The sequence below is a fragment of the Atta cephalotes genome, assembly GCF_000143395.1.
Source record: "Atta cephalotes unplaced genomic scaffold scaffold00005, whole genome shotgun sequence".
In the NCBI taxonomy this organism is placed as follows: domain Eukaryota; kingdom Metazoa; phylum Arthropoda; class Insecta; order Hymenoptera; family Formicidae; genus Atta; species Atta cephalotes.
Window position 1 is genome coordinate 974,192 of NW_012130069.1, and position 10,257 is coordinate 984,448.

Sequence of the window (10,257 nt, forward strand, 5' to 3'; positions counted from 1 at the left end):
TCCTAGTATATGTATTCGTATTTTTTCATGATTGTGCAAGTAATATGAATTTACTTTATTTCTAGACATATGTATATACAAGAATTTTATAATTTTAACAAGGAATCTATATTACATGTATAAAAATATATATACATAATATATATATATACAATGATATAATGATTTTTAATAATAAATAAATATATATATATATGTATATACATATATATAGAGCATATTTACGTATATGTAACATTGATAACGTTCATATCAATATCGACCTCATTTTAATAAAATATATAATATAATTTATAATAATATGTATATTAGATTAGATATATTCTTATGATTATATATATAATATAATACATATATTATATTACATATATATGTGTAATATACATGTATTATATTGTTCATTCGATAGCGCAACATCCCAAAGTCGGGATAAAACCTATCTCTTGAGGTTTTTGTAACAGTGGATTTTTTCTATAATAGAATTAAATTGTTAGCCTAATATCCAACCCCCAGCCTGGGAGATACTCTAGTGAAAATTTTTCTCATAATTTTTTATATGAATTGGAACATTTTTCAAAAATACTCAGAAATATTCGAAAAGTTTACGTCTTCTCTCAGAATTTTTCATATAAGTGAATTCTGAAATATTTTGAAATTTCTTATCCTATAATTAAAAAATATATATTTTAAAATATTTTAGATTTTATAACATTTTCATCAGAAATTATACTTACAAAAGATCTTAAAAATCTTACAATATTTCATAATTAACATATATGAAAAATTCTGAGAAAAGATGTAGATTTTCTGAGAAATGTTTCAATTCGTATAAAAAATGTGAGAAAGTTATAAAATTATATAGAAATTCTGAAAAATTATATAAAAATTCTGAAAAATTATATAAAAAATTCTAAAAAAATTCTTTTTAGGATATCCACTAATATACGGGATTTACAGTTTAACACCAGATCCAAACGCTGATGATTGAGGGCTATGGCACACACAAAAGACCATGGAACACAAAAAAACTTAAGGCAGTAAGAAAATTAACATGTTGGATTGACTATTGCTTACGTTATGACCTTTATACTCTGTGAATGATCAATTTACGTACTGCTTGTGTTTTACTGTTTTAAGTTTTTTTGTATTCCATAATCCTAAAAGTCTCTTAATCACCGGATAGAATCATTTTCAGTTTCTTAAACGCAAAAAATCGCGTAGATGGGCGCAGGTGGAATTGAGAACCCAGATCTGTAGATTCCGAGTCAATCGCATCGAGCAAGCCATGTACTCGATGCCTCATACATATATATACATATGTATATATATATATTATATATTATATAATTTTATAATAGATATTATAAATACAGTAGGTATATTATATATATGTACATATATTTATTAATATATATATATATTAATATATTAATATAAGGTACAGTATGTATTTATGTATATTATGTAATATTATAATACATATTGCGCGAAAAGGAGCCACTAAAATGTAATCTACATAACAATGTTAAAATACAAGTAAATTTATTGTAAACGTAAATAACTAATATAAAAAAAAATAAATTCAATGATTGTACCTATTTTAAATTTGCTACAATCTTCTATATAAATATAATTTGAGAACTTGAAAAAAGTGTTTGAAAGGGAATCTGACATCTTCATGACAAATTATTACGCTGATCGACCAATGCATTCTACCGCGATTTCCGCACGCGATTCGTGGACCGGTCGGTGCTTACGCACGTTCCGAAAATTCGCGCGCGGCTTTTCAAGCGCATAAAATTGATTAGGCTTATACGCTGCTCGACGCGATAATAAAGCGATTGTCCCGATTAGATGAGTAATCCGCCTGTTAAACGGTATGCGCGAAGGGGAGCTTGACTCATGCGGGCCGACCGATACGTCGAATGAAGAATTTGTTCTCCAGGAACTGGTTCGTTCATATTTAGCAATATATTTATGTTCATAAGGCAAATCGCTTATAAGATCATGCTGGAAATCATGTTCTTCCGTAATACTACAAATTTATTTCAAGGATAATTAATTTTATTTGAAAATAAAATTTATTTCTCTTTTACAAATTATATATTTAAAAAATTCTATAAAGTTCCCTTACTTCAAAAGTGACACAAAATGATTAAAAACAGTTAAGCTTTTCAGAAAAGGGGAAAAATCATTTTTCAACTTGACAGAAAATTATTGACTAATCAAAAAATATTAGCAAAAAGAATATATTTTATCATAATTGATTTTGTCATTTTATATTTTATCTTGAAAAATCACCCTTCTGTTGTATAACAATTTTTTATAAGGTTTATATAAATATACATTAGTTTATATAAAAAAATAGGCTCGTGTACATGCAACGCAATATAATTAATAAGTCAAGGCTTTTTTAAACGAACAATTATGGTTATTCATAAAATAAAAATCGTTTTTTAATTAAAGAAGTACAATGCTATAAAATTTTTCAAACGTTTCGACTTACAAAGTCTTCCTCAATGTATAAAATACATAACAACATTTTTAAATAACCTCTTACAAAAGCAACAAAATTTACAATAATATAATAATAAAAATTATCGCCCTAGGTTAATTAATCTTACATATTTATTTATTTCTTCCTTTAAATGTCACAAATCGAAATAAGTATCTAGTTAGAAGTTTGAAGTCTGAATTATAAAAATGTATTTTATTAATCCTCGATTGTTATCGAGAATCCAGCTCAGTCAATAATTTTATAAAAAACGATAGTCCGATCAAGATTTTGTAAGACTATCCTAATATATTCTGTGTAATGAATGTGCAATTTATAAGTTAAATGATTAGTATAAATTAATTGAATAATAATGAAAAATTATGTTTAAATTTATGTTAATTTATATAAAATAATCTATTGAATTAAAATCAAAGTCAGTAACTGTGTCATCGTGTGTAAGAAAACAACTCTTGCTCAGACGTTTTAAAATGGACTCATTATATTATAGGTCAGAGAATATATATTTCGTTAAGTCATAACATAAATAAGTATGTTTGAAAATGTTACAAACTTAATTAGCATATGTCATCAAGTACGTTAAAATTAGATCGATCCAACAACTCAATATCCTTCATTAGATTTATTCCTTTTTTTTTAATCTTTTATGTGAATCATTTCCGAAATGGTTCTTCTTCGAAAATTTCTCGTGATCTAAAATTTCTACAATACATTATCTCAGTCAAAGCTGTGATTCGAATCAAAATAATAAAATTATTAAAAAATTATAATATTATATAAAATTATAATAAAATTATAATAAAATTATTATAGACTAGTATCACAAAAAAGCATTTTCAGATAGAAACTTTTCTTATTGCATTTAAAAGCGTAATCCACGACATAATTAACACATATAGCGGAGTCGCGAAGGTGATATAGTTAGTGACACGAGCGGCGGGCTTTCCCGCGCGCTGTTATTATTACGAATACGATAGAAGCTGAACTTTCGGCATACGCAGCTGTCTGTTAGACATATAGAATGCGCCTAGGAAGTTTTCAATAAACCGGACAATCTACTGTGCACCATGGCCGCGATAAACTGACAGCGTCCCGCGCTGTTATAATAGAGCGCAGCCTCTTCATCGCGGCTACGCGACAGTAACATCTCGTCTTGTGGTTATATTTTCGCGGTATCTCTCTACCTTCGCGTTGCATCCACAAGTTTTCAAATTGTATCCGCGCGATGTTCCTGCAAGTGTAAAACACGAGCACGAATAAACCAGGGCAATAATATAGAAAAGTATTGTTTAGGCAATGTTTTGAAGATAAAAAGATCAAATTCGCACTGAAAGAATCAGAACATAAAATTTTATTACGAGAGAGACAGACCTCAATTTTAAAAGAGGGATAAGAAATAATTTTACTTAAATTTAATAGTTGATTTCAATCTGCTTTATAGATTGTTAAAATTTATCAAACTATTATTATTACTTAATAAAGGAGAAAAAGTCTTACTAAGAACGCTATTGCGATTACAGATTGGCTGCTGCAGCAAACTATTACAGTCAATTTTTGATTGCGGCAGCCAATTTTTGATTATCTTAGCCTATTCGCAATGTCAGTATAGGATTTCAAGAGTCTAACACAATCAAAAATTGACTGCTGCCAGCAACCTAACCAATTAAAAATGCTACACTATTTTACGATCTAATTTGCTGCAGCAGCCAATCCTTTTTTCCAGTATAGCCAATCCTTATAAACATCTTTATCGTTTCTGATTCTTTTGAATTTATGCGAGATGACCTTTTATAGGTGAATATTCATGTTTAAAGAAGTAGTTAATGCTCTTTAACCTTTCATAAAAGTTACAAAAATTAAATCCGGCGGTTCTCTCTCTCTCTCTCTCTCTCTCTCTCCTTCTGTCTCATATTTGCGCACGATAGGCTTGTTAACGAGCGGATTGATCGATTGTTTTGTACGAGATAATTGTCGGTTGTGCTTAACAAGCAAATGTGCGCACAAGGCACACATAACGTAGAACGCAAAATATACCTTCTAATCTCATTATTTCGAAATTACGCGGTTGCCGATCTCACGACGCGTTCGGCACACACACGACGCGATGGATTTTATCCATCTCGACGTCCGGATGCCTCTCAGGTCCCAAATTAGTCTCTAATTAATCCATGTCAAAGAAAATTGATCGCGACAAATCTCCGTCTGTGGACGATAGATAAATATTCATGAGCCGCGTGATCCATGACTTCGCTCGAAAGAGACTCCGTGCTACATTTTTAGATATCAAAGAAGCAAGAGTAACTCAATCCCTTGAGTTAAATGACATTTTGTTATTTTTTACTCATGTGTCTCAAAATGTAAATCAATCCATTTCTATAATTATAGTTTTAAAGTAAACAACGTCCACATTATTTATATACTAAGTATACACTTAGTAAATTATATCTAAAATAAATGTGAATCAAATTTAATAAATTTTTCGAGTTAAATTGTTTAATTTCATTGTTTTAGTTAAATTAACGATACATTGAGTCGATCTTATAAACAATTCTAATTTATAATTATTATATATTAGAATTATTATATATTAGAATATAATCTAATTTGATATTATAAATTTAACAATTATTATTGTAAATTAAAGAGAATAAACTAGGAAAAAACGCTTTAGTTTAAAAATAAAACTAAAAATAATTTTATAATAAGAATAAATCAAATGTAAGTAAAGTAAGCCTGCGTGAGCTTCCACTGTTGTTGGTTCGTAAATAATATATTTACAAATACATTTATAAATTAATAATATATTTATTATATTTATTAATAAAACATTTATAAATATAACTCTTAAAAACAATTAAAATGAACTTAACAGTAAATGTTTCGATTCCAGATTTGAGGCTCATATAAGCATCTTACTTATATTTTATTTATTCTTGAGAGAGCTACAAAATTATTTTTATTTTTATTAAACTAAAGAGTATTTTCTTAAAGATATGTTGTCTATTGCGCGATGGAAATGGAAGGAAGTATTTCAACGTGAAAGAAATTTCGCCTCTCACATTCTTTCAATGTGTAATAATGCGAGGTCGAGTCAAATCCCTATACTTCGCATTCTTACAATCTCGCACATAAACGATTCCCTCCGGTCGCCACCATCGTATGTGATCGAGAATCTGAAAGGCTGTTATTGTTTAATTAACAACTGCGCGGCCCATTAACGAGGTGGAATTATTTCGGTATATATCGCCGCCGAGCCGCGGCTTATTAACGAATCAACCGATCCGCGCCGTCCAGCCTCGGGGATAATTGTCGGCTTTCTTACATCTCGACGTGCGGTTCCCGTGGCGATCGCGAAGGGAGAAGGGCGATTGGCGTCCCTTCACCGATTCTGGGACGCGCGCGATGTAATAAAAGGCCGACAGGTTGGCGTGGCCATATAGTTACTCAACCAAACGGGGTTACACATCGATCTTCCAATACCTCCTCCGTGGAGGCGTGTAATCGTGAAGTCACAGACACATTTGATACACATATATAATTACATGTGTGTCTGTGCATTCACATATAAGAGGAAAGTCACATTATATCGTATATATAAGAGGAAAGTACATTTTCGTGTAAATAGAAGAGGTGCGACACGCGATAAACTTATTATACATGAACATATGGAAGTTGGAATAATTTTATAGGATCATCAACGCGTTCGCAAGATAATCTCTCCGTTTTACATAATTAATAAAAGATCGCTTCACACGTTAATACTTGTCTCTACACGAAAATAATGTCTTTACTGAAATATCTAAAATTTTAAGTAGATGATACAAATCTGAAGATAATAATTTTGAGAGATCATCAAAATATAATAATTATGTAGAAAATTCAAGCATGATGATGATCAATGCTGCAAAAAGCTTTGATATTTTAGCAACCAGCTTGAGCGATCTATATAATTATTTTAAAAATTCAAAAATTATTTTCAAATCTATATATGTATATGTATATGTATATGTGTGTACGCGCGCGCGCGCGCGCGCGCGCGCGTGTGTGTGTGTGTGTGTGTGTGTGTGTTTACAGCTAAATTTTAAAATCATATTTCAACAAAACCGTTTTTTCCGTACATTATTGAAAATATTAGAAAATTTGCATGTAAGAAAGCAAATTAAAATTCTGGAAAGAAAACAGCTGATAGAAAAATATATCATATTTATAAAGTATAAAGAGAGAAATAACAGATAAATTTTACAAAATACGGATGTAGATTTGATCACGTTATGCATAATTCTCATCGTGTTGTTAATATTAATATCAACACAGTAAGGATTTAAAACTCTTGGTGTTTATATCAACATATTTATGACGTGGATTTCAAATCCATAATGTTAACCTACATCCATATTTCGTGTACAAAATATATGCGTAGATTTAACACGTACGGTTTATATAATTCTCACCAAGTTGATTAACAACATAGAAGATTTAATTAAAAACTTCTTGACATTTAAAATTCATGATGTTAAATCGATCTCTATGATTTCTCGCATCTGATTTTATTAGCATTTCCAAATTTCAACAACTCTCAGGTAGGGATGATTTTTCCGAGAAAACATTATTACGTATATTTCCGATAAATTTTCACGAAGGTTTCTTGTAAAGATTTCGCAGAGTCGTATTCGTTGCTTCATTGGGGCTTCTTTATTTTTAATAATCTACCGGCATTTGCCTTCCTTTGTCATCATAGAATCCTGATATTCACCTTTCGCCCACCAGCTCTGTCAACTTCCGATTGCGCCGCGTGGCTTCCTCACAGCGATGTTTTGCTTCCTTTCGTTAGTATAAACTTCCGTGCGATTTCTCATCCTCATTGAGATTCCTCGGTCTCATTGGGCCCGAATGACTTCCGCTATTTTGAAAACGCATTCTTGAAATAACTCTTTTAAAGCACAAAATAGCTATATTTTAGATACTGTTTGTTATAATTCAATAATGTATAATAAGTAAATAAACTTATGGAGATGAAAGTAATTGACATTCTATATATTTGTATTAATTTGGAATATTTAATATATTTTAATTGATTTTATATGATTATTAATATATTAATTTGTTCACATATGTTAATAATATTGATACACATTTCAATATGTTGATTGTTCAACATATTTATTAATAACATTAACAAATATATTAACATGTTAAAATCGTGTTAATAATTAAATTATTGTTAATATTATTTATTTAACATTAGAAGAAACTCTACAAATATATATTCATAAATCATGACTATTAATTAAATAATTAAAAGTTACATTTTGATAGATTAATTTAAACTTAGATTGAATGTGTGTTTTTTATCTTATAGAAAGGACGATTTTGTTAAAAGATTTAAAATTTTGCAGAGATCTGAAAAATAATTTTATTGAACTATCAAAATAACTTCGTTAAAAATTCAAAGTGATTGGTAGAATATAAAAATGACAACATTGCTCATCATACTTGAGATTTCTACCTAATTATTTTGATGTTACATTATTTTTAAATTTATACCAGCAAAAGTTTAAATCGGTTTTTTCCTTGTACATATTATTTAAATCTTTAACATCAACAATCTGCCTTCACAAATGCTGTCCAATGTTGATGTTTGCTCATGAAAAATATATTAATAATTAAATTGTGTTATATTAATTATTATTAACAATAATTATTAATAATTTATTATTAATAATTAAATTATTATAAATATAAATTTCGTTGTATTTAATATTCATAACATTACGTTCAGAAGTCAGAACTGTGACGGCCTAGACCTTCATGGCTCTTTCGTTACAGCTGACCTCCGCGTATGCGGGGTTGATCGAGCGACCAAAGAGATAGGAAACATGACAAAGCGTAGGTGGAAGCCTGGATAGATCGTTCCCGGGGCACTCCTATGGACGCAGGTGACTTACCTGGAAGTCCAATTAGAGGCGATTCCGTGATGGGGAATGAGCGAGCGACTGTGAGTGCGCATAAACGCCAGGCGCGCGCGATCGCGATCGCGAGAACGAGAGAAGCTTATCCACCCCGCCGCCGCGCCGCTTCTCCCACTCACAGACAAACACCGGAGCTGCGTGTCGGCAAAATTGGCTTAGTCAGCGGCCACATTACAGGGCATTACGGAACATTAACAGGACATTATTGTGACAGCATCATCTCGCCATTCGCGACGTTACGTATCGAGGCCCCATTCGTGTGATCGCGCTCGTATGTGTTCTTTCGAAGTAAAAATTATAATCTAAAAGAGCTAACGGAAAAATTTAATTTTTTATTCGAATATGTATTTTCTTTAGATATATGATGCCAAATTATTGTTCTAGAATTCAGTTTTTATATTTATTCTAAAGATTTCTGTGTAAAAATATCTGTATTTAAAATGTAGTATAATGAATAAAGTTCATATCAGACTACAAATTAGGATTGAGATTAAAATAGAATTTGGCCAATCAAAACAAAGTTTTCTAAATTCGATATTAATTTTATTTTGATTTTTCTTTATTCTGATTTTTTTTTATTATTATTTTCTTTAAATATATGATAACAAATTATTGTTTTAGAATTCAGTTTTTGTATTATTCAAAAGATTTCTATAATATAAAGATAGCTGTAAATAATTAAAATGTAGTGTAATGACTAAAGTTTGTATTAGACTGTTTAGGATTGAGATTAGGATTGAGATTGGATTGAAATTTGATCAATCAAAATAAAGTTCATTAAACTTAACATTAACTTTCTTTCTTCTAATTGATTAAATTTCGATTTATTATAATCTCAATTCTAATCTAGGTTTAATTTAAATGACTATGGCCAAGGATATATTTATATTAGATCCAATTTCAAAAAGATATTATCAACTCTGTAGGTAATAACGTAAAAATATTTCACTCTCGATATTTAAATTTATAAATTTAAGGATAGAAATATCAAATAATACTCAAATAACATAGAAATAAAACTTTAATTTTAATGATGAATATAAAAAAAATGAATTCTGTATTAAATAAAGTATCTTTTAAAAAACAATGTATAATGTGAATACACAATAAATAGGAAGTAAATGTCCTAAAGTCAAATTGGATTTTAGATATGTTATATATAAATTCATACTAAATTATATTTAAGTACTAAAGATCCAACTTAGGACTTTTACTTCCTATTTGTTATGAATTGTATATCTTTTTTTCAGGACTTTGAAACAGTTTTTTTTACTTATTTCTAAAAAATCTGTATAATTCACATTATACTGTCTTTTAAAAGATACTTTATTTAATACAGAATTCATTTTTTTTATATTCATCATTAAAATTAACGTTTCATTTTTACGTTATTTCAGTTATTTGATATTTTCTATCCTTAAACATAAATTTAAATATCGAGAGAGAAATATTTTTACGTTATCTGCTATCTAATTTTTAATTCAATTTTTTTATTTCGGAGTAAAAAGACTCTTTTGATTTTTCCATCTCTATAATGCTCTCTGTATTCGCGGATGCGTGTACCCCGCACGGCCAGAGAAAGAAAGAGCGAGGTAAAAGGGAATGTGCTGTAGGTCACGTAGCTCGTGAATCATGCAACCTTACCTTTACCTCGTAAGCGATCGCGACTTCTGAGAAATAGGGTATATATACGCATACGTACACCCACGCGACCCCACGTAACTGAGACTCATACACAGCGCCCGATTCTCCGATATCTTCTCTCTCTCTCTC